The sequence below is a fragment of the Procambarus clarkii genome, chromosome 81 (genome assembly GCF_040958095.1).
Source record: "Procambarus clarkii isolate CNS0578487 chromosome 81, FALCON_Pclarkii_2.0, whole genome shotgun sequence".
In the NCBI taxonomy this organism is placed as follows: domain Eukaryota; kingdom Metazoa; phylum Arthropoda; class Malacostraca; order Decapoda; family Cambaridae; genus Procambarus; species Procambarus clarkii.
This window is the reverse complement of record NC_091230.1, coordinates 22361275-22387140: the sequence shown is the minus strand read 5'-3', so window position 1 is coordinate 22387140 and position 25866 is coordinate 22361275. Positions and strand designations below refer to the sequence as shown.

General features: G+C 45.0%; 1 protein-coding gene across 25 annotated transcripts in view; it reads left to right on the top strand.

The window, feature by feature from the left end:
- LOC123773018 (cytospin-A) overlaps positions 1-25866 on the top strand; it is a 424140-nt gene that overhangs the window by 376419 nt on the left and 21855 nt on the right. The gene's annotated exons all lie outside the window — the stretch shown is intronic.

The following is a 25866-nucleotide window of genomic DNA, read 5'->3' as shown; positions in this document are numbered from 1 at the left end:
TTCAATCAATAGAGGGAGAGGGAGTGTGTGTGTTGTCTCAGTCCAGACCAGTCTCTGGTGTGTGGTGTTGGGCATCAGGAGGAGGCAGACTTGATTCTCTGGTGTCTTCAAGGAAGCTTCGTCAAAGCTTCAAGGAAGCTGTATCTTGAGTGAGTATCTTGAGTGATGTTCTAACATCACAAGTGTTGATCATTATATTGCCTTGATAGGGAAGATATATTAGGATATTTTATATTGAACTTAAGGTTACTGAATTGTCCCTCTGGTGTATCCATTAGTTTCGGTTATTCATTCTTGGTGTTGCCAGTGAATAGTGCGTCGACAGTGTTAACCCTTCCTTCTGTGCCACCTTTAAACACTCCCGTGACTGGTACCCTTCACCGTCGGTCACTATAAAATACTTATTAACATTAAGGCGAAGGTGTTGGCGGCGGCATTAAGTAATTTTAGGTAACTTTAAGAGTCATATTTGTAAGACCCATCCTCCCCGTTGTGGTATAGATAAGTTACAAGTAGTGTTTAATAACTTTCTATAACGGCTCTTACACTGCCGAAGTACGAGTTGTTATAGATTCAGCTACTCTGAACAAGTTCAAAGTAACACGGGCTATGGTGAGCCCGTAACTTACCTGGCACAGGAGCGGGGCAAGAAGCACGAGCTATGGTTAGGCTGGAAGTACGAGACTAGTGTGTGTTTATGTACATAATGGTTACAATGAAAGCTGATATTTGCAAACGCACTTTATCACATTCTTTGGTTGACAACTCGATAATCGACTATATTTGAGGAACAGTCGAATCCTGTATAGTACAAACGGAAATTTGTATGCTGGCTAGAATGTAAAAGTACATCACCCGTAGTAGTGCTCAAAGACGGACTCCACTGTGGTACAACCCTGTAAATGCAAGACAGACCAGAATGTATGATGGTTAGAATTGTATAAATGTGTGGACACGTGTGGTAGACAAACGTAAACAGGGGAGAGGTGTGAGGAAGTGACTGAACGCCTCTGGTGTGACTACTCGCGCGGCAGTAATTGTGGCGCTTATAGCGTCTGGAAATTGTTCTCGACATTGAAATTTGATTTTGCTGGCCTCGTCCTGGTTTGGAACTTTCCCCGCCGTCCATGTGTCGGTTGTGGTGTGTCTCGGAAGTTTCCTGTAGTGGGATGAGCTACTTGGAACGATATGCCCTTGTAGCACGGGCTATAGTGAGCCCGTAATTGAGTTCGGTTATTCGCGATAACCTTGTTACTGTGATATTTGGGTCAGTTTTAAATGGTGGGGTTTCCTCCTTTTTTTCCCTCTTCTTTTTCGCTTTTGTTTTAGCGCACTGGTTTTAGTCTTGTTTTAATTAAGCTTGTACAATGGTTATAAATTGGATAAGTTTAGATTTAGGAAAGACTTGGGTAAATACTGGTTCAGTAACAGGGTTGTTGATTTGTGGAACCAATTACCGCGTAACGTGGTGGAGGTGGGGTCCCTCGATTGTTTCAAGCGCGGGTTGGACAAGTATATGAGTGGGATTGGGTGGTTATAGATAGGAGCTGCCTCGTATGGGCCAATAGGCCTTCTGCAGTTACCTTTGATGTTATGTTCTTAATCAAATTATCTTGGTGGCAGATGTAGATGCAGAATGTTAACTAGTGTCCCATTAAACTGCTTTTCTATGTAGTGGAGATGGGGAGCAGTCTTGTTGAACCAGTTGTAGTGTTGCTTGGTAGGTATAGTGTTCAGTCTGTGCCACTTTGTTGGATCACTATTACTGTAGAGGTATATTCTGCTCAGCGGAGCTCTTACGGTCGAAGGATGACTGGGAGACAAAGGGACAATGCCCCGTGTCCAGTAAGGCCACAAAGCGGTGTCGCCTCCAGTTTGACCTTGTTGGGAAGTATTCGGGAAAAAGTTTACCTTAACCAGAAGTTAATAGCTTAAACGGCACCAGTGACCTCGGTGGTATTAATAACTACCACCTGCTCCATCGTAGACACCTACTTCTCTAATTTGCCTCTTAGAACTAAATCCACTTAAAAATCCAGCATCTGTATAAAAGATATGAACCCCGTTATCTTGAGGTTATCTTGACATTGTGTGTGTGTCCCCGCGGCCCGGTCCTCGACCAGGCCTCCACCCCCAGGAAGCAGCCATTGTTTCTCGCCGGCGCCTGGGATCGAACCCACGACCACAGGATCACAAGTCCAGCGTTCTGTCCGCTCAGCCGACCGGCTCCCGTGGCTCGGAGTGTAAAATGAAAGGTGACCATGCATCCCAATTGGATGTTTATCTTGTCACTTCTGTCGTATTGTGCGCAGGTTGTGTTGCCAGATAGCATGGTTTTGCCGCATGGATCAGGTTACACACTTGTGGCTCGTCGGGTCTGGTTAATACTGTGTCTTCCTCCTCCCCCATCCACCGCCCCTCTCCCAGTGTCATCGGCGCTGTTGTTGCTGTTCATCCTCGATAAGAGAGACCTTCCGTTGATGGATGGTTGAGGAATGAATGATGGCGCTTGTCACGGGTTGCTGCTGGGGGTCATGTTCCTGTGATGAGAGATGACCGGAGATGACTCGCCCGTTTTATCCCGCCGAATAACATTCCCCAGGAACACGAGACACGCGAGGCTGCGCACATCTTCAGTATTTTTTTAAATTTAAATTTTGCCCCGAGGGGTGAGTTTATTTGGCAGCGCCACTCCTCTTGTGAGTGGACATACCGTCATAGCAGCACGTACAACACTCCCCAATAGGAAGAAAACCCGCTGGGTTGTTCATCCTGTCACTTGTACCCAGACACAGCTGGGACTTGCTTAATTATCTGGAACTGATGTCGGGGGGGGGGGGGGGGTGGGGTTACATTAGCAGGACATGGTCTCTGGGGTGTGGGGGTTACATTAGCAGGACATGGTCTCTGGGGTGTGGGGGTTACATTAGCAGGACATGGTCTCTGGGGTGTGGGGGTTACATTAGCAGGACATGGTCTCTGGGGTGTGGGGGTTACATTAGCAGGACATGGTCTCTGGGGTGTGGGGGTTACATTAGCAGGACATGGTCTCTGGGGTGTGGGGGTTACATTAGCAGGGCATGGTCTCTGCGACGCGGGGGTTTAAAAGCTACTGTATTAACGATGGCCGCAAATTTGGCATTAATGATGGGATAGGGGTCGTAGCCCCCGTAAATTTGTGGCTAACAAAGGGGCGAGAGGAATTTGTTCTATGCCAGGGGCCAGTAACCTCGTGGTAACGGCGTCAAGTAATTATGCATCTATAATGTGTTCCGCAGTTTATATGGAGGTAGATAACGGAGAGTGAAGGGCAGAGTGGTGAGTCAGTCCACCACACGTTGTCTTACCCTGTCCTCTCAGTCAAGAGGAAGGTGGTGGTTTGAACCTCAAGCTGATGATTGATTGATGAAGATTAAGCCACCCAAGAGGTGGCACGGGCATGAATAGCCCGTAAGTGGTGGCCTTTTCGAGCCATTACCAGTATCAAAAGATGATACTGGAGATCTGTGGAGGCGCAACTGCACCCTGCGTGACGGGAGATGTCTCCCAGACCAAATGGTGACCAAATGATGAACCTCAAGCTGCTGCTGTGTGCTGCTGAGATTCAGCTACTCTGAACAAGTTCCAAGTAGCACGGGCTATGGTGAGCCCGTAGCTTACCTGGCACAGGAGAGGTGCTGTCGGAACCTCCGGCACGAGTTTTGTCATTTATGGTTGTACTAAGCCATATCTCGTGCGCGCGCACAAATTATAGCCTAATGCTATCTATAATTTTATTAACGTGGCTGAGAAAGGATAATTTTATAGACATTCAAACATTGAGAAAATATTAATATGGGTTTTATTTCGTGTCAACATTTCGTCCCCTCGTTTGCTTCAGTGGTTGTTAGACATTGTAATATAAAGGAAACGAACCAAAAACCTTAGGAATGTATTTAATGGAGGCATATTTACTCGCACAGGACGAGTGGCGCTGCCTATTAACCCCTCCCTCCCTCTCCCCTCCCTGGGTAAAAGGTCTAGCAACCATTCACCATTTAAATGAACAAATCCAGTAGAACTTCGGTTTCAACCCTTTTACCCTGTCGTAGCTCAGTCGATTAAGGCAGTGTCTGGGATGCTCCTGGACGCAGGTTCGAATCCTCGTCACGGCCCTTGTGGATTTGTTCATTTAATGCATCACGTTAGTGTGATCTGTGTGTCTCATTCACCATTACCTTTATTCGCATTAGTTGCCATTTCTTTCCCACGTCCAGTGATTCATTCGCTCCAACCTTCACCACTTATTCATGCTGGCGCTTTAGTTTTTCCTCTCGGCTTTTCCTGTATCGTTAATCACCATAATGTACGTTTGAGTCAGCTGTGTTTGTTTACTTTTGGCCGTCGTGTTTGTGTTTAATTTCATATCTTCCCGGTCTAGTGTGCTGCATGGTGCCTCGGTGTGCCTGCCTAGTATGTGCTTGTGATGGCAGTGTGTCGATATCCGCTTCCCACAAACTCTACAATACTTTGTACGGGGATACTAGAGCGGGTTTACGGTGGCAAGCATCCCTCGTGCTGTGTAGAATCTTCGGTGTTTGGGGAGTTTCGGTCATGTATTACTTTCACGCGACCCTGGGTGACCTTGGCGAGGCGCAAACATGCTGTTTTTTTTTTTTTTTTTGAGGTCAAGAGGTTGAGGTTATGAGGACACTTAGGGAAGACTGGAAGACCCCCTCTCCCTCTCCCCTATCCACTAGCCCCCTCACCCTTCTACTAGGATACAATGCTCTAGCGCTCAGTATGTATCGACTAAGTGGATGTTTAGCATGGCTAGGACGTAAGGTTATTAGACTAAACCAGGACGAATGTAATGTAATAGCAAGTGGTATAATCTAGAATAAGAGTTATTTAATTGAAAATATAAGAGAGAGGTTCTGGAGATGTTGTAATGACCGCTTCCCTCTGTAATCATAACCGCGGCCTCTATTGTAATAACCCAATGTTCCCCAGTATTAATCCTGTTATCTTGTGATCTCTCATAATCGTAATATACGCTCTCTGTTGTAATTCTCCGTCTCTCTTCACTCAATACCCCAGCTTAACGCTGTTACAGTCCAGCATGACCCCTCACTGGACTGCCACGTATATAAGAGGAATATTAAATGAGGAAGATACACCAAGGCCAAGGGTTATTCGCTTATTACTAATTATAAAATAAAAACCATTAAAGCACTGCCACCACCTTCCCGACCAACCATACCTGAATGTGTCTGTCACCGATCCCCCAGGAAGGCAAGGAATCAGTAACCATGGGACTCCGGGTAATATGAACTTCAGAAATAAATTTTGGAAAATTAGTTTGTGTAATTTACGTTACTAATTTGAATCCAAGGGTAACTTTAGTATCCATTAATAGTAGGAGGACATGGGGGCTTCCAATACAACACCTAAAAATGACAAAGTAGCAAAATATATCAAAGGGGAGTTAAGTGAATACCACTGGACAAGCTATACAATTTATTTTATGAAACATGTAAATTAAGACAATTTGAACACATCACCTATTCTATTTCCCTAGAGGCACAATGGATATTTATTGAGGACACGAACTCTCAAGTGCTACTCTACCTTAAATACCCGCACTACGGCCACGATGTTGATGGCTGCCCTCAGCCCCGAGGATACGGGCTTGCGGCCCTGTTCCTAATACACTCCCAAGACACACTGATGAAATTTAGTTTTTCCAACTTATTGCTGGGAAGGATTGCTCCTCCCACCATCTAATACAGCCCCAGGGCTCCACCCATTATTTTGGCAATGACCAACCATGTAACACGTAGGCCTGAGGTCTGGCTCTCTAGGGCCAATAAGGACTTGGCCCTTATCTCAGGCCAATCACCTTCACTGATCTGTCGTGGAAAGCTACATGAATTTCTGAAGATTGAGTCAGCTCTCCCCAGCTAGAGAAGGGGGACAAGGCGCGTCTATGGAGCCCAGACACCTGCGAGCAATGTTTACAAAACTGATAATTTATGTTCAAGCCTGTCTCCTCTAAGATAGGAGTAGGGACATTTGACTCTGCCTGGTATGGGGAAGGCCGCTGCTGAGAGGGACAGAGAGGGATGAGAGGGGGTGGAGAGGGAAATATCTGAGTGGGGAAGTTGAGTGGGAGAAGCCAAGGTATCCACGACCACCCTACCCTCAGGTCAACCTCTTGACCCTGACAAATGGGCGACAGGGGGGGGGGGGAAGAGGAGGAGACGAATGACGGCCAAGGGGAGGGGAGAAGGAAGGAGGGGAGAGGGAGAAGGAAAGGAGGGGAGAAGGGGAGGGAAAAGAGGGGAGAAGGGAGAACCAATGATCTGAGCCCCAGATCATTACAATGTAATGGGTGGCCGGTGGGTGAAAGGCGGGTCCCAGCAGCTGGAGCTTGTATGACTCGCTCACAATGGCGAATGAGCACACTCACTTATATGTATAACCACTTCTCTGTGATTAATAACCAAGTAATGTATTGTAAATGTTGCCACGCAGAAAGTTTGTCATTATTAGGTGTGCAGGTTGGAGGTTAATAACCAAAATTCCCGTTGAGTGTTAAAGCTTTAAACAGTTTAGGACTGTGTTCCCTCATGTTTTATGGTACCGCTCACAGGGCAAGTATGGGGTGCAGAATAAACTAGTAGCCTCGGGCGAGATCACAGTTCTTAGTGCATGATATATTGTTTATGGTTGGTAATGATTTTTGTATGAATGTTTAGCTATAGATAGCCGTAGTGAGGAAAGTGTCTAGTGATTTTTGTTTTATTCAAATTTGGCAGCAATATATGGTTGTGAGAAGGAAAATGTATTGATAGTCTTAAACATTGGGGCTCTTGAGTTAAGTAGTGTGCTGTATTTACCCGGCCTGGCCCGTGATTGAAATAAGTTTATTGAGGTAAAATACACACAAAGGGATGAGGTAGCTCAAGCTATTCTCACCCCATACCTGGCCCGTGATGGGAGGGGAGAAAGCTGTGTGCAGGCAGTGGAAGGGCAGGTTACCGCACTCTTGCCGCCACCAGGAAATGGTTTGCGTGCCAAAAAGTTTGTTACACTTCCTACCTAATAGGCAGTGGGGTGCCCTACTATACTCCTTGAACTGCGTTCCCGGGTGTCGCCGCTGCTAGCGTGTTGGGCAGGGGAAGGTGGGGGGTGGGGAGAGTAAGTGCTGAAACGTAGAGACTTGTTAGTGTTGAACAAATCCACAAGGGCCGTGATGAGGATTCGAACCTACGTCAGAGAGCATCTCAGACGCTGCCTTAATCGACCGAGCTACGACATGGTAGAAGAATTGCAACCAGAAATTCTAGTTAGTGTTGTGGGTGTACTTGGTCACATTAACGACTAGAGCGACCTTTGCCCTCGTAGTGGCATAAGTTAAGAAGGGGCGGGATATGCAGATCTTAAGAAGTTATGGGAATGTTGATGCACGGTAAATGGAAAATGCAGTTTACTCGTGTGGAAAGCCTAATATTTATTAACAAGCTGATGGTGAAAGAGGGAGGCATTTGTAGTGGAGCAACCATTACGGTGATTAGTCTGGAACACGGCTGCTCGCCGTGCGTGTATGTGCAAATACCACATACATACTTGACCTACTTGGATCCAGCACATTAAGTAGATGCATCGTTTTACTCGAGATGAAGTTAGTTCAGTGTATAATATCTTTGAATAATGTATAGTGTTGGTGTGTCGGTGGGCAAGTACGTGCATATCCCGACACCGTGAAGCACAGGTGGGGGGGGGGGAGGTAGTGCTTGCACTTCATGAAGACCAGCGAAGTTGCTACACCGGTTTGAGGTAGGAAGGTAAAGTTCACGAGTGTGGCAACCTCGTGTCTGCCCAGCCAGGCTTCACAACTTTCCTACAACACTTTAGAAATTTGCCTGACCTCCCTGACTGCCTCACTCTAAGACTCCTACTCGACATCCTTCTTGTATTGATCTTTACACTTCTGCATGTTAGCGGTTCACTTCCGCACTTCAGTTTTCCTGGTTCTCGAATGTCAAACGTCAGCTTGCTTGCCCTTCTCTCGGGATGCTACCCCCCTACCTGGTGGAGGAAGACACGGCGTCTTTGGACGACCTGGAGTAAGAAGATAAGAACAAAAGCAACTGCAGAAGGCCTATTGGCTCATACGAGGCAGCTCCTATTTATAACCACCCAATCCCACTTTCTATAATCACCCAATCCACGCCATCCCGTGGGCGGTAGTTGCGAAGTTGCAGAGGCATATAATGGGCACAGGAACGGGACCCCAAAAATTCATTTAGTTAACAATCTTGTTAGTTTAGTTTAAAGTTTGTATAAAGGTAGTCTTGCTGTAAAAGTGGTTGGATAACTGGCCCCACAGATCTCTTGAGCCGAACAATTTACATGTGGCGATCCATTTAAGTTATTAATAATCCGACACCCATACATTGGGTGTCGGCTGTGGAGTATGGGGCTTGTAGAGACTTTCTTCTGTGAAAGATAAGCACCAGACTAAGGGTGTGCTGACCTCTTATGGGCTTATCTCCTACAGTTTGACTAGCTGTTGAGATTTGTGTATATTTTCCAAAAGATTATATGGCACTGGAACAAATGGTAAAATCTTCCCCTTCTGCCATACATTCCTTATTCTTGCACTCCAGTCGCCGCCTCTCCTGCGTCCTGTTATAGATTCAGCTACTGGGAACAAAGTTCACGGGAGACATCTCCCGTCACGCAGGGTGCAGTCACACCTCCACAGGTCTCCAGTATCGGCTATTGATACTGGTAATGGCTCTAAAGGGCCACCACTTACGGGCTATTCATGCCCGTGCCACCTTTTGGGTGGCTTAATCTTCATCATCATCGAACAAAGTTCCACATACACAGCCTCGCTCCTGTGCCAGGTAAGTCCACTACGGGCTCACCATAGCCCGCGCTACTTGGAACTTTTGTTCTGAGTAGCTGAATTTAAAACAGCAACAACAAAGTTCCAAGTAGCACGGGCTATGGTGAGCCCGTAGTGGACTTACCTGGCACAGGAGCGGTGCTGTAACTGTCCTCCTGCGTCGTCGTCCTCCAAGCTAATAAATTGAGTGTTAGTGAAGTGTGTGGTTGTGGCCGACGCAGTGTTGTTGGTAGCGTTTAGTGCAAGTGGTGGTGTTCATTAAGTTAATGGTTTAACCTTCCACCGCCCGCACTCATGATGCTGTCGTGACAGTGATGTTAAGTTCTCTCTCTCTCTCCTCCCTCGCCATCTCGCCCTAACTTATTTTTGTTTATACTGGTCACGTTTTCCTTTTACTGACCACCACCTCGCCCGTCTCCTCCTCCACACTCTGGAGCCGCTGACCGACTAATCACATGACTAACCATCCTGCGAGAGGCGCATTTTTAGCCTTGCGTAGCTAGTTTTTAGCGCACTCTAGTCCCCTTCATGTACTGTAGGCTTGGTGAACGATTGGAGATGTTCCCAAATGTGCAGGCGATGAGTCACAATAACGTTGCTAAAGTTGAAGAATCGACTTGAGAATGGTCCAGGACGGACCGAAACGTCGTCGTCCCTTCACCTTCTAGTGTGTGGTCTGGTCAACTGTTCCCAAATGCGTTAATAAAGTCTAAAAACCCATTTGTTTACCTCTCTCTCTCCCCCCTCCCCCTCCCAATACTTTTATTTCTCCTCTTCCCAAGTAGTCATTTTCTTCTCCCTCCCCTTCCACACCTCCTTACTTTGCGTGTGCTTTAAGGTGCTCCAGAGGTCAGTGTCGGCGCGAACGTGTTCTGGTTGACGGTGTGATCAACCAAGCAGTCACCGCTGCTCGCAGACCGATTTACGAAGCACAACCTGGTTGATCAGTCGGATTGGTTGCTCAGTTAAATGTCCTCGGCAGAATGGAGAAGTTTGAAGTTTCTTTTCACCGGTGCCTAGTATAGTGTGTGTGTACTTCCTGTGTTGAGGAAACTAGTTTGTCCATAGTGTACCCCCTTCTACCGCCTCCCCCCTCTTTCACCCAGTCTTTAGTTTCCCTGACCTTTTGCACTGCCACATTATGGCGCTGACATAACGTTGCCCCTCAATGCTCAAGCTCCGTTACTTCTGCAAGTGAAAATCTCACTGTCGTATTAACTCCAATTTATTACTAAAGTTATGTATCGGTTAAGATTTTGCTATATTCAGAGAGATTTTGAGGGGTATGTAATATTATGATCAACGGTTGTGACCTGTACGCACTCGTGTGACCGACAACAGGACCCGGAACTTTTCCCAAGTCCACTACGGGCTCATCCATAGCCCGTGCTACTTGGAACTTTTTGTTCCCGGTAGCGAATCTTAAACAATCCTGTCAACCAACCAACCACCCACTTACCGGCTCGCTTCTCTACCCTGGCTATTCTACCACTCACTCCCGGCCTCTTCCAACGCTACTTCTAATTGTTTTCCTTCTTGGCGACGTCGATGAAGACCTCTTGAACGTGTCGCCCTGGACTCTGAACCTAAATTTCCCTATACCAGCACATCCACATGCAGGCGACGAGTCACAATAACGTGGCTGAAATATGTTGACCAGACCACACACTAGGTGAAGGGACGACGACGTTTCGGTCCGTCCTGGACCATTCTCAAGTCGATTGTGTGTGGTCTGGTAAACAGCACATCACACTTCATATACCACCACTTGTTACTGGCTGCTTCTGCCTTCCTTACCACTTACGGGCTATTCATGGCCGTGCCACCTCTTGGGTGGCTTAATCTTTATCAATCAATCTTTCTGCCTTCATCCTCACCTTTATCGTTTTTCTGGCATGTAAAATTAGGCAGTGTGGGAAGACTGGCGTTGCGTGAGGTCACAAAACCGAGGTGTAGGTTAACAAGCCCTGTGTTGGCTACCTGGCCGCTGGCGCGCTCTACCTAGGCCTACTGTGATCCATCATTATAGACAAGGTTAACGCCCTTGGTGCGTGAGTGATGGTTCATTACCTGAGGGTGGCGTTGCGTGGCCGTCTTGTATAAAGTTTGTGGGTGGCACCCATCTGAAGGCTTGCACTGTGTGAACGGCTTTAGATAGGTCGGTTTAGATTAAGCCACCCGCAAGAGGTGGCACGGGCATGAATAGCCCGCAAAACGCCTTTACTAGTTGGGGGGGCCCCCCCGTATGTATTACAAATATATCCCCTTTTTTTCAATAATTTGCCTACCCATGGTCCCCTCGCCCCTCTACTTGCCCCAGCCTCGCCTTCCCTAATCTACTTATTATAGGGGTGACGCCTCTGCCTCCCCCCCTTGCCCAATCTGCCTGCCCCTTGCCCATGCAAGAGCGACACGGGTGGGAAGGAATGGCGGTATGGCGCGGCTGTAGGAAACAGGGTGACGCGCGCACACTTGCAGGGCGCATGTCTTGACGTCCTCTTATCACACTCAACGGCTCCTTTAAAGGCAGATTCTTTGGCTAAATTTTAGCCAAATATCCCCAGTTTGCTAACTGTAGGTAGTAACTAAGTGATTGTAACCTATCCCCCGCTGCCCACGGGATGGGGGGCGGTGTGCAGGACAAACATAAATTTTGACACTAGCTCTCCACATATGTCAGTTGCTTAATTTAGAACCTGTACTTGAGGTCGATCTCGAACCCATTGTTGTGACGACTTGTATTGAATTTTGTAACTAGCTCAAGATTGTAACTTGCTAAGCTAAGTGAATTGTGGGGTTCAGTCCCTGAGCCCATTATGTGCCTCTGTAACCCTTTCCACTACCGCCCACAAGATGGGTATGGGGTGCATAATAAATGAACTAAACTAACTGAACTACTCTTATCACTGCTTGGCTCTGTAAAGATGAGAGATTTGTGTGGGTGAATGGGGCTGGTTGTTGGCTATAATGGCCTTGGTGTGCTTGTTCTCAGGGTTAATTGGCTGTCCCAGGGTTAATTGGCATGTCACAGACTTGTGGTCCCGCCTTGTAGGAATTAAGTAAATTACCGTCTGTGGTATATAAATACACAACAAATGTAGACTACATGTACTCGGACCACTTGGATTCTTGTGTATCTATATTTGAAGTTTTGTATAGTTGGCCTACGTCATACGTCAGGCTGCGAGCAGCCGCGTCCAACAGCCTGGTTGATCAGTCTGGCAACCAGGAGGCCTGGTCGACGACCGGGCCGCGGGGACGCTAAGCCCCGGAAGCACCTCAAGGTAACCTCAAGGTAGGCCTTGAGTATAGTGTATATGGTGGGCCGAGGTTGTGTGTACAACACTTTAGCTCCACACAGCCATAGTAAAGTGCACACCTTTGCTCTCCTTGGGGTTAAGTCCAACCACTTGGGCTGGACGGTAGAGCGACGGACTCGCTTCATGCAGGTCGGGGTTCAATCCCCGAACGTCCAAGTGGTTGGGCACCATTCCTTTCCCCCCGTCCCATCCCAAATCCTTATCCTAACCTTCCCAGTGCTATATAGTCGTAGTAACTTTGTGCTTTTCCCCCCTTGATTGTTCTCTCCCTCCCTCCTTGGGGGTTGCATTGTTAATGTCAGCTTGTGGTGGTGTATGCCTCAGAGTTCGTGTGGTGTGGCCTCTACGGTAATTAGATTATAATTTAAATAGGCTGTTATTAGCGGGAGGGCGGGTTAGGGGAAGGCGGGCGGGCGGGTTAGGGGAAGGCTGGCGGGCGGGCGGGCACTGGCCGTGTACGCGGACGGAACTGAAGCAAGGGCCTGACATCCCCCTAACACTAAGCGCAGGGCAACTTGCCGAGGAGTGGGTTAGGTGTTGGTTTATATCGGGTCATGAATGGCTTTAGTTTAATTTCAATGGGTTGTTGCAGTATTGTAATAAATCTACCATTGAGTCAGGTTAATTTGTTGACCAGACCACATACTAGACAGTGAAGGGACGACGACGTTTCGGTCCATCCTGGACCATTCTCAAGTCTATTGTGACTTCTCAAGTGAGGTTTATTTGTTCTCTAGTGGGAATCGGAGTACAGTATATTACTTGAACAACCTTTAAGTTTTGATGAATTTTAGTGATAATTATAGCTTACGTGCTTTGTTGCTGGAGTTTCTTAGTCCAACTAGTTGTTGAAAGTGGTCATTTGACCGTCGACTATATTTACTCTTTCTATGATAGAAATCTGGCAAGTATACTAGCTCACTATGACGCAGTGTCCTTCACGTATGTACAGACGAAGCTTGCAACATTATCGGGCAGCACTCGTCACAACGAGCAAGTCATACTTATGCTAGGCTTTAGTAATGCATTTAGATAGTATAAACCATTCCCTGTGGATTGGCCAAGATCAATTAAGGTTTGCAGGCATGTTTCACCCAGTTCAAAAATCAATGATTGTCTTGCTGTCACATAATCTTTAAGTTCCAGATTGAAACGGGTATTTTTGTTATAGTTTATAAAAGGAAAGGTCTGTGAAGGGTAAGGACCGCCTTCCCTGCTTCTGATGGCGGGTTTTTAGTCTTCATTACAAGAATAATTCTTGCCGTCTGGCTAAACACCGCTTGGCGAGCACCACTTTCCTCCCGTCATCATTTCGTCAAAAAACTCGTAATGTCAGGGTACGAAGGTTCTCGACGCCCTCATTTGCATACATGTAAGGGGTCCAGATACCCATGGTAGCAGCGCGTGATACCAGCAGCTCCTCTTGGTCAACAAAGGGAGCCGGTCGGCCGAGCGGACAGCACGCTGGACTTGTGATCCTGTGGTCCTGGGTTCGATCCCAGGCGCCGGCGAGAAACAATGGGCAGAGTTTCTTTCACCCTATGCCCCTGTTACCTAGCAGTAAAATAGGTACCTGGGTGTTAGTCAGCTGTCACGGGCTGCTTCCTGGGGGTGCAGGCCTGGTCGAGGACCGGGCCGCGGGGACACTAAAGCCCCGAAATCATCTCAAGATATCATCTCAAGATAACCTCTTGGCGAGGGGGGGGGGAGAGCTCACGTATCTTGATCAGGCTTCGGTAAAAAAAATAATGTTATAAACATACAGTAATGGATTGTAGATGTAGGCGATTCATGCGCATGTCCCCGTTTCAGTTTTTAATGTGGGACAACAAGAGTGGATGCCGAATTCAGAAAGGTTTTTCTTATAGATGGGACTATTCAGTTGCATTAACCAGCATGCATACATTTTAGTTCGAAGTTTTTTTTTTTGTTTTTTTTTTTTTTTTTTACCAGTTTTATCTTTGCAGCTGTAAACATAAAGTACTTTTCTACTTTACATTTTTTCAGTATTCTCCGCCCACATGTTAGTGCCACCAAAGTGTTGTTGCAGAAAAGGAATTGGTCAATTAGTGATTTCTGTGTATTGGAAGAGCGGTGTCAGAGGTAGAACTACTGGCCGACAGAGGCAGAGTGCATGGGGGAGGGGGGATATTGTGTGAAATCCCGGTTCGGCTTCAGTGGAAGCCTCTAGATCCTTATGGGTGCTGTAGCACTCCAGGTTGCAATTCTTTTGACGATGTCGTGGCGCAGTTGCGTGCATCTGGGAAAGCCCAACGCATAGATTAGAATACTCATCACGGCTCCTGTTGATTTGTTCATTTGATGTATCACGATAATGTGATTTCTGTGTTGAAAAGGAATTAATGTTGATACCGAGTCACGGAGCCCAGTTGTCGTTAGTGTGAGCTGTGCGCCTTGATGAGTAGAGGTGTTAATGGGTAGGTAGTGATGCTCGTATTAAGACTCCAGGAGCTGAGTTTCGGCTCTTTGATGCCACTTCTCAACATCCAGTCAGTTGGTTTAAAAGTTCCTAAAGCCTATTTGTCTCTATCATATCTACATTTGAATCTGTGTATGTAGCCTGCCTCAATCCACCACATCACTTATTAGTGCATTCCATTTAACTACTGACAAAATTGTTCAATGTGCAGGCGATGAGTCACAATAACGTGGCTGAAGTATGTTGACCAGACCACACACTAGAAATTGAAGGGACGACGACGTTTCGGTCCGTCCTGGACCATTCTCAAGTCGATTGTGATGAGGACAGGTAGGGACAGGCATTAAATAAGCAAGAGAGAGATGAGGAGGAAAGTCAGGTGTAGGGGATAGTAGTAATTGTTCAATGTGTCTGGCTCATTTGGGTACTAAATTTCCACCCATGAACAAATCCACAAGGGCCGTGATGAGGATTCGAACCTGCGTCCGAGAGCATCCCAAACGTTGCCTTAATCGACTGAGCTACAACATGGTCAAAGAGATTTGACCATATTTCCTCATATTTCCATGGTCATGTATATATCATGGTCATATTTCCACCCATGTTCCCTGTGCAAGTACTGGCTTAGGCTTCATATACCCCAAGCAGTAGTAAGGCTACAGTGACAGGTCAGACATTTTGAATGAGTGGTACACGGATAGGGACACCGATGAATACCAAGTACCGAAATAATCCCTATACATTATAGTGTTGTAGTCCAGTGTCATAGTAGTGAACAAATATGCCCTATAAATAGCGGAGGCAAACGTTATACACAGCTTCAAATGTAGACATGACATCAGAACAGGCTTGGGCACCCCCAACATTTGTGGATTTTAGGTTGAGGTGGAACGCGCGCTACACTGAAGAGATCAACGTGTTCTCCCCCTCCGAGAGGAGCGGGTAACCCGTTCAATCCCCTTCATGATAGGGATTGGGGCTTGCAATTGTTTCCCATGAACGAGGAATTCCCAGTAAGTGCAAGTGGAACAGAAGTCAAAGATGAACCCAGCAAACACAATTAGGCGGTTATGCCACAACTATTCCTTTCCCCTCGTCCAGTGCTCGGTTTCACCCCCAAGCGTCCTTAGATACGACTGTTTGAAAGTAACATACCAATCAGAACTTCCCAGTCTTGTCACAATCTTCGTATAAGGATTGTCGCTGTTGGGGTAGTTATATTTAGTGGTATACTGAGGTGGTTAGATCCATGGAAAAATTGAAGTTTTAGGTCTCGTACATATGTTGCGTTACTGGCTTTGGCGATGGTACAATGGGTATAAATTGGATAAATTTAGATTTAGGAAAGACTTGGGTAAATACTGGTTCGGTAACAGGGTTGTTGATTTGTGGAACCAATTACCGCCTAACGTGGTGGAAGTGGGGTCTAGATTGTTTCAAGCGTGGGTTGGACAAGTTTGAGTGGGATTGGGTGGTTATAGATAGGAGCTGCCTCGTATGGGCCAATAGGCCTTCTGCAGTTACCTTTATTCTTATGTTATGATGGTATGTGAAAGCGGGTTTCCAGCCCAATATCTGGTATGTTCTGGAAGGTGTGAAGGGGGCGGAGGCAATGGCACTTAGTATGGAGGAGTGGTTGTGGTGGTATGTAGATGTTAGTTATGTGTCGGCATCCACGCGCGCACACTGCCGGACTCAGCGCCTCGTTAGGCTACTGATTTGTTAATCAGGGTGTACCTGCTCTCACCACAGCTCGGCACGCGTATGCCAACAAACATACCAAAAAATGTTGACCAAACCACACACTAGAAAGTGAAGGGACGGCGACGTTTCGGTCCGTCCTGGACCATTCTCATGGTCCAGGACGGACCGAAACGTCGTCATCCCTTCTCTTTCTAGTGCGTGGTTTGGTCAACATCTAGGCCACGTTATTGTGACTCCTTGTCTGCACACCTCAAGTGTATACTACCTTCACTACATCACCCCTTCCATATTTATACTCATGATTTTCTTATAAATCATGATAGTCGCTAGGGAGTTCTTTTATTAGCCTAACCTTGATAAGTTCCCGAAACCCCCGGCCACATACCGACGGCTTGGTGAACGAAGGCATGTTGTTTGGAAACGTTCCCAAACTTCATTCATAATGATGTACTGCCAGGAATCTTAGCGAAGTATCCAAAATTTGCTTGAAGGTAATGCTTGCATATGACTAAAGCTGCAGCCCAGTTGGGTGGGTGTGGAGCAAGACTAGTAACTGTGTGACTCACCATAGATGTAACCTGCCTTGTATAGCGACTGTCGTTGAATCACCCGTGATACAAAAGATTGATGTGTATTTGTGTAGGTGATTGTATGTGTATAGATTTGTATATGTATATATATGTACATATATATACTCTTAAATAATTTACATATACAACATTAATAATTGTGTAACTAGCGTCAAGATTATTTGCTTAGGTAAACGAACTAGGGGGTTCAGTTCCTGAACCGATTATTTGTCTCTATAACCCTTTACACCACCGCCCACGGGATGGGTATGAGGTGCATAATACAGAAATTGAAACATTTAGATATATATGGGAACCTAACTAGTAATCACTGCATTACTGGCTATATTCAATGTACTTGCCATACATTGGTATGACAAGTACATTGCCATACCTATGCATCATCCTCTGTTGATGTATCGTATGTATGTACATTTATTTACACAAATTATAGTGCGAGCCTACTGAGCTATTCACTGTGCCAGTCTCAATCCCATATTCTTATGCAAAGGCGCTACTTAAACCACATCTGGACCCCACACCACCACCATGTTTTCAGATTTAGCTACTCAGGACGAAGTGTCCATGTAGCACGGGCTATGGTGAGCCCGTAAACCATCACCAACCACTCAGACTATATGTACACACACGGGCGCGCACAAGCGGGTAATACAAAAAAGTAACGATCGTAACTATTTTCCCAATTGTTACTTGGTTAAATGAAGTATGGAGGTTCAGTTCCTGAAGCCATGTGCATCTGCAAGTCTCGACTAAAAGCACCACATCCCAGGGAATGGGGGTATGGGATGAGTAACATATGACTAAACCAAACTTATCCTTACACCCCACCACGTCCCCTCGACATATCTACCTAACCATCAAAATGGGTTGAGACATCTGCACCAAACCCGTCAGTCTGTCCCTCCCACTCATTCTCTCCCCCTCTGAATGTCCATGTTTAAAAAATGTGAGAATGGGAAGGGGTGACATTTTTATTTAACCCATAATATTTTGTAAGTTGTCTGGCACAGGACCAGGGATACACACCTGGGTAGGCTGTGGTCGATACTTTCTAGTCTTGTACCTCAGGTTCGTCACTCTTTTTGTGGTTTGCCTTGTTAAAGTGCCGAGTATGAAGTTAGGTATGGTGTTAACAATTCACCTCACCTGAATTTTAAAGTTCATTTCTGTTTAATAGTGAAAGGGGGTACATGAGTTGCGAGCATAAACTTCATTTAACTGTGCAGGAATTAGTCATGGAAAGCACAGTCAGGCGTAAGGTGAAGAGATATTCCCCACCATCCCTAGGGACTGCTGCTAGACAGCAGCAGTGATGGGGAGGGGGGGGGACCCTTACCACCTGCCCCTCCCTCCCTCTACCCATCCCCTATCACCAGCTGCTCCTCGGTCTCCACCCCCTTACCGGACATACCCCAACCATCTGCTCCCCGTCCTTACTTTCCAGCCTCGCCAGATACCTTGCCTCCACTGGATGGAATACGAAAAGGTACTTGAATTTAGAGATATAGCAATTATTAAAGAAATCTGTAAACATTTAATTCGGTGATCTACCGGAATTTTTTGCCCAACGTTCCCAATTTACCTACGGTTGACACTAGGTTATAAGACTAACTTGCTTAGCTAAGTGTTTTAGGGTTAAGTTCTTGGCCCCGTTATGTGCCTCTGTAACCTTTTTCACTACCGCCCAAGGGATGGGTGCATAATAAATGAACTAAACAGAACTGAACTTGCCCGACTGGACGTTCTCGCAAGTTCATTAAATATACACACTTATTTCGTCCCCCTGATAATGGGGCATGAAGCGAGGAATTCTGACCAGTGTTGTGTGAGCTGGCTCGTGTCAGCTGGGGGACTTCAGAAGGCAACCCGTCCTCTCACTAGGTTGTTTAAAGCGGCGGCCGCCGTCCTCAGACGCACTCATCAATTTTAACATACTGTGTTAAAAAAAATGGTTTCTTGTATATAAATTAAAAATATTATACATAAAAAATCTATATAGTTAGGTGTTTAGGTTCTGTTGGGGGTTATTTGTATTTGAAGTACGTGGGTGAAGCATTCATAGAATTGTGGTTAGAACAGAGGACGCGAGGAAATCACTTGTTCCGTAAGTGTTCGGACGTCATAAATAGTAGTGTGTAAACCGCATTTCATTCATAAACGGGTTTTGGCGGCTGGGATAACAAACTTGGATTTGTGTATGGTAGGACGTGCTGTAGAAGGATAATAGTTTTTTTTTTTAGTTAATTTATTATGCACCCCATACCCATCTTGTGGGCGGTAGTGGAAAGGGTTACAGAGGCACATAATGTGCTCAGGAACCCCACAATTCATTTAGCTAAGCAAGTTACAATCTTGATGCTAGTTACAAAATTCAATATAAGTCGTCACATCAACAATGGGTTAGAGATCGACCTAAAGTACAGGTTCTAAATTAAGCAACTGACATGTGGAGACCGTTACTCGACTTGTTTGGCAAAGATATATTGTGCCAATTGTCCTTTTTTTATAGGATAGTTTAATTATAAATATAACTAGTTTCCTGTAGCCAGTTTAAGAGAGTTAAAACATACTTTATAGGTTCTCAAAGATAGTATATAGTCATTAATATCTTACTGGCCTTAGTTTTGTTAAAGCCAGGATGTGCAAACTATCTTGTAATCAGGAATGTCTGTCCCTTCCCCCCCACACGCATGCAAGTTACAAAAAGGTACAGAACAGCCACGTTTTATTTGAAGTGTGTGTATGGGCACACCGTCTTGAACTATGCCGTCAAGGGAACTGATCTGTTGCAGTAGTTTGTTGATAGTCATGACGTCACACCCCGCTATTACTTGCAAACGTCGCACGCATCTAGGAGTATAGGAAACTAAAAGGATTCCTATTAAAGGTCTCCCTCACATGACAATTTATATTTTTGTATTAGACTTTTAACAGATTACACACAATTTTGACCATTTTAAAGATTAGGAATCGCCTATGAACATGTTAAATTTGGTATACTTCAACTTGGATAACACTTGAGCGATGAGGGAAACTGCCCACCTTAGACACGTTTTCCCCTTGACCAGATATCCTTGACCTAGGGGTGAGGGATGTCGGGGGGAGGGGGGTGTGTTATTTGTACAACCATTTGACTGGTTGCCTTTGCTCTTTCATGTGATAGCTTTGAGCCTTCGCTGGCACTCTGCCCATCCTTCTAGGTCTTCGCGGTTGGCAACAGCCGATTGCCTTTGATTAACGCTTAACTGTTCAAAGCCACTTTATAATAGACTAGTATTTTGCACGTGTAGTCGCGCAAAATGCTAGGCTATAGACCTAGGGCAACTTCTCGCTTCACACAGGTCGGTGTTCAATTTCCAACCGTCAAAGTGGTTGGCCTCCCACCCCGTCCAATCCCAAATCCTTATCCTGACCCCTTCTAAGGGCTATATAGTCGGCTTCTCCCGATCTTACAGCCCTGCTCCTGTGCCAGGTAAATGCACAACGGGCTCACCATAGCCCCTGCTGCTTGGAACTTTTTGTTCCAAGTAGCGAATCTTGATCATCCTTCTCCTGATAGTTTGCTTCCTTAGTTCCGTGGTAGCAAGAAGGATGGTTAAGAAAATAGTGCCAAGGTTCTGAAGTTAGATGATTGATCCTTGGGCGTTCATGGTCGAGCCTACGTCGGTTACGTTAGTTGTGAATCTCCATCCACCCTACACTTATTCTCTAGTTAGCCTTCCTGCTAACGAGAGAACCTCACCCTTAACCTCACCTGTCAGTATAACTTGTTAACCTCACCCCTTCGTATAACTTTTTTTTTTTTTTTTTTTATTAAGTTATGAGGTACATCTGCATTAGTGCAGCTACCCTAGACTATATGAAGTGGAGTACAGTGTGTCAAAAAAAAAAAAAGCTAACTAGGTGATGCTATAAAATCCCCATCACACAGGATGGTTAGTCATACAGAGACATGTGATAGGCGGTCTGCACTGGCAGACTCCGGATGCATTTTGAGGATATCAACAACACAAGATTGAATAAGGTAGCAGTGGTAATACAAGTCCCCATCTCGCAGGATGGTTAGTCATACAGGGCCATGTGTTTAATAGCCTGCACTGGCAAATTTTGGGTATACTGTGAGGATATCTTCAAGAATACAAGAGTGAATAAAGTAATTGCAAAGCTCCAGGTACCTCATGCCAACTGGTCTGAAAGGTCTAATAACTGGGCATTCAGTGATGTAGTGCGGGAGATCATGCCGTAGTTCCTGCTCACAGAGTTTGCAACTGGAGTGCTCAGGATTGGGAGACCCGTCACCTGCAGCCACCTGCCACAGGTAACGGTAACCCAACCTGATCCTTGCAACCACTGTGTCGCACAGTCTAGTGGACGTTTTGTGCTGTCCATAGATGTAGGTTTCAGATCTGAACAAATCATAGCTTTTTATACTAGTACTTTCAGGTCGTTGGGAGTCAGTAAGTTCTTTCCTATCAGATCTGAATGTTTGGACCAATACAGTTTTGACAGCAGAGATGGGGATACCTAGATCTAATTCAACTTCAAACTTGTTACACGCTAGTTTGGCTGCAATGTCTGTCTCATTATGATGGGTTATATTTATGTGTGAGGGTATCCATACAAAGGAGATTCGAGACCCTTTACTCTGTGCATCAATTAGGTCATTTATAATTGGGAGTATTAGGTTCTTGCTGTCGATCTTCCAAGAGAAGTTTTCGATTGCTTGAAGAGCAGACTTTGAATCGCAGAATATTATTCCTCCTCCAATATTTTTTAATGTGCTGGTTGCTAAATGTAATGCTGCTAGTTCTGCTTGTGTGGAGGTCAGCCAGTTGTTTAACCTGACACTGACAGACTTTGTGCAGATATTATTTCTATAAAACCTACATGCCGCTGCAGTCCGTCCAGTAGAAGACTGGACTGAGCCGTCGGTGTAGACACAGTGCTCGTGAGATCTTAGACTCTCGATGGAGGAGGCAATTGTTTCAAGAGTGACAGCTTTGAGTAGAGCAAGATTCTCATTATCTTTCTTGGTGACAGGTGTGTATGATACTTGAATGGTGGGGTACAGATAGAGAGGAATATCAGAGACTGGTAGATTGCACTTAAAAGGAATGTTAAGTTTAATGAGATTGTAAGCATTGTTTCTCAGCCAATTATCATAAAAGGAGTGAGTTGGTATGTCGGCACCAGTCAAAAGGGTGTTAACAGCACTAAATAATTTGTCTCTGAGCAATGCAGGAGATGTAGGATCTCTCATGACTTTAAGACAGAAGGTAGTGTTAACTTGCATTATTCTCTCTCGTATGGTTGGAAACTTCAGTTCTTCCCTCATATACTTTAGTGTTCTAAACGTGCAAATCTACGGGCTCGCCATAGCCCGTGCTACATGGACACTTCATTATGAGTAGCTAAATCTAAAACAACGTGCAAATCCACAAGTTACTGCCCCGCTCCTGTGCCAGGCAAGACCACTACGGGTTCACCATAGACCGTGCTACTAGCAACCTTTTGTTCCAACTTACCAGTAGCTGAATCTACAAAAACATGCAAATCGTGTAAAAGTAAAAGCAGTTAATTCAATTTCTTGTTGCAATAAAAAAGAATCTTGGCTATAATTTTCAGTCATAAATAATAATTTAATGAAGCATAAGACTGAACAAGCAATGTATACCAGATTTAATGAAATTTTAACATGTTAACTGAAAGAGTTGGGAATGTTTATGGGTACCACCAAGCCGGACACCAGTGTAACGAGGGGGAAAGTTACCCAACTAGAACTTAGCTGGTCCTCGATTGTCAAACCCCCTGGTCATATCTTGGCATAAATAGGGTTTTCTAAGCATAGCTGGAGTTCACAGGGGACGGGACAACGCACATTTTATTAAATTGCTGAAAAAAGTATAGTACTGTATTTAGTGTTCGGCTCCTTGAATTGTCTGCCATATGTAGACTTTATCCAGCCCATCCTAAAAATGAAAGTACCTACTTGTACTTTCGAACATATCTTTACTATGTCATGATGAACCAGCAGAAAGTAGATTTGTACTATTCAGTTTGGCCAAACTGGGAAAGTTACTGTAATTGTGGCAAATAGTCTATCCTAGCGGTCCTAGGCCCAATTCATGCTGTCACGCCTATTATAGTGCACACATGTGCTCTACTAGACATACAAATATTGGCTGGGTTTTTAGCTTTGTACTATTTTTTTATACTCTAGAAAAACAGTGGCTTACTTGGGCTCCTTCGTGCATATTGGTATGATCGACTACATAGTTCCAAAAAGTATAATCAAAACAGAATGATGGGTTGTTTGGTTCCAGGTTGCTTCTACTGTAATTGGAGACCTATTATTAGCCAAGAAACTGGGCTCGCTGTTGAAAAGTAATATGGATTGTCTCCTTACCCCCCCCCCCATGTCCGGGTCCGTACCAAATACTGTAAGACGATTGTGAAGCGTTACCCGTCTTACTACCTTGTTGAAATTCCCGAGCAGGTGCAAGTATGCAAAGTGATGATCTGCTTAGCGGTGGTACATAGTCAACTCACGACTCGCACAGATTAGTAGAGCAACTAGTAGTAGTACTTTAAATACTGTGCTATTTTGTCTGGCATAGATAACACTGCCAACTATACCAGGCGGGTGATGAATTCATAACATTTTTCAGCCTGAATCGGGTGAAACATTACTTCCCCATAATTTTTTGTTTCCATATGCTAACTTTACAACAGCAAAGACACGCACAACGACTGAAAATAATGTAACCGTTTAAGTAACTCCTCCACCGCCCAAGGGATGGGTATGGGGTGCATAATAAAGAAATTTAATTGCTTGCTTTGTTGTTTTTAAATTGCTAAGATTGGTGACACAGGGAAAGATCATTATGGTGTAAAAGCTCCCAGTCTCTGTGGTGTAGGCCTAACAGGAATGTTTGTGGCAGACATTTTCAGATATAATGGTCAGTTTGGTAGCATCCACAATTTATACATAATTATCGTATTTTGTACTTTTGAAGTAAGAGTACTATTGAATGTGATCAGAAGTTATGATAGTGTAAGTGTCCTCCAGGGGGCCGAAACCATCTAGAGGTTGATGCATGAGGACAAGGAAACTGAGAATTGGAACACTTCTTTCAAAGGATACAGTGGTGTCACGAGATACTACGGAAGTTTGAGCTTCACGTGATAGTACAGTAATGTGTGAATGGTGACATTTAATGTTCTAGTAGTATAGATGGTGTGGTTTGAAGTAAGGTCTCTGCATTGAGATGATGATGAGCTGCAACAAGATGTGTAGTGCTAGGGTAGGTTAAGGTATTGAACTTGGGGAAAACAACCAGGATGTTAATTAAGGCAAAACACAGATGGATGTGGCTTGGTAAACGGCCTGCTGTGTGCAGGTTGCAGGGGTGGGGGCATTAGCATGCCCCTTTTGTATAATTTAAAAAGTTCATTTATTTTTGTAGTTTATTACCTTGGGTTATGTTCTTGGTAGTATGTCAATAGATACATTTGCTTGGTCACTTATCTGTAGTCATTGATACCCAGTTGTCCAGTGCATGTAACACGTAAAAGATCTGGGAATCATCTCTGACGACCTGAGATTCAGTGAACATATCAAAGCAAATATAGCAGCAGCAGCCAGGAAAGTGTTAGGATGGATTATGAGAGCTTTCAAATCCAGGGATTCCATCAGTGCTCATACTAAAATCGGTTATGGTGTCCCACCTTGTAATGTGCTGCTAGATACTCGGGTTCCCTTTTCAGAGGAGGAGATATGGCTGAAAGAGGGCATTAAAGTGTAATGCCCTTGTACGACACGCATGGGCACAATAAAACATGTTAAATTATTAGGACTGTTTTAAAGCTTTTAAAATGTACTCTTGGAAAGGAGAAGTTTCCAATATATACATTGGAACATGGCCTTCCAGTATGTTCAAATTTCCACAAAAACAAACCTGGAGTAAAAGGATGTGGTAGGAAATGGAGAATAGCCATTGAGGAGTGAGGCTGCATTGGCACAGCAGAGAACACGCTATGAGCATCAGAGGTTCACACCTGTTGAATATCCTTCCAGCAAGCATAATAAATATTGCTGGAACAATAGTGGGCTTAAAAAAAAAAAAAAAAAAAAAAAAATCCTGAAAAGTGTTGAACCAGCCAGGTTATAGTAGATACAGTAAGTGGGCCTGTGGGCAATGACAAGCAAGTCTGATGGGCCAAGTTATTACAAGTAAACTTTGGCCTTATGCCGGGTTTGGAGTAAAAGACCTCTTAAGATCCCACTCCAGGTACGACCCGTGGGGGGCGAGGGGAGTCTTGTCCAATGCATGGTCAGTGGTGGGTCGACTGTTAAGATAAACCCGTCCTCAACTCGAGTCCATTACATCCAGCGGTCGACCCCACAGATGCATTCGTAAATTTGTACGTGCTGCTCATTCAAAACAGGAATTTAATGAAATGTTAATTAATATTATAATGGCATATTGTGCATATATAAGCATAGGTTAGGTGTTTAGGTTCTGTTGGCGATTATTTGTATTTGAAGTATGTGGGTAAAGCATTTACAGCGTTGTGGCTCGAACAAAATTCGTCCGAAGCACTTGTTCCGGAAGTGTTATAACAAAATCAGTTGTGTGTAAACCGTTTTTCCTTCATAAACGGGGTTTGGCGGGTGCATGGAGTCACTTTTGGGTCTTTGTTTGGAGGACGGGCTGTTAAGATGATTGTCCCCAAGCTGGACTAGAGTTCAATTATAAAAGCTATTGAAAAGTAGAGATGGTTCATTGTGGTGGGGGAGTTCTCCATCTGGGGGAGATAATAGATGTTACCTGGAGGAAAGTATGATAGTGTGATCAGGATGTAAAGCCTTGATAGCATCATGCTGCAATTTGATCTAAACATCGATGCTCC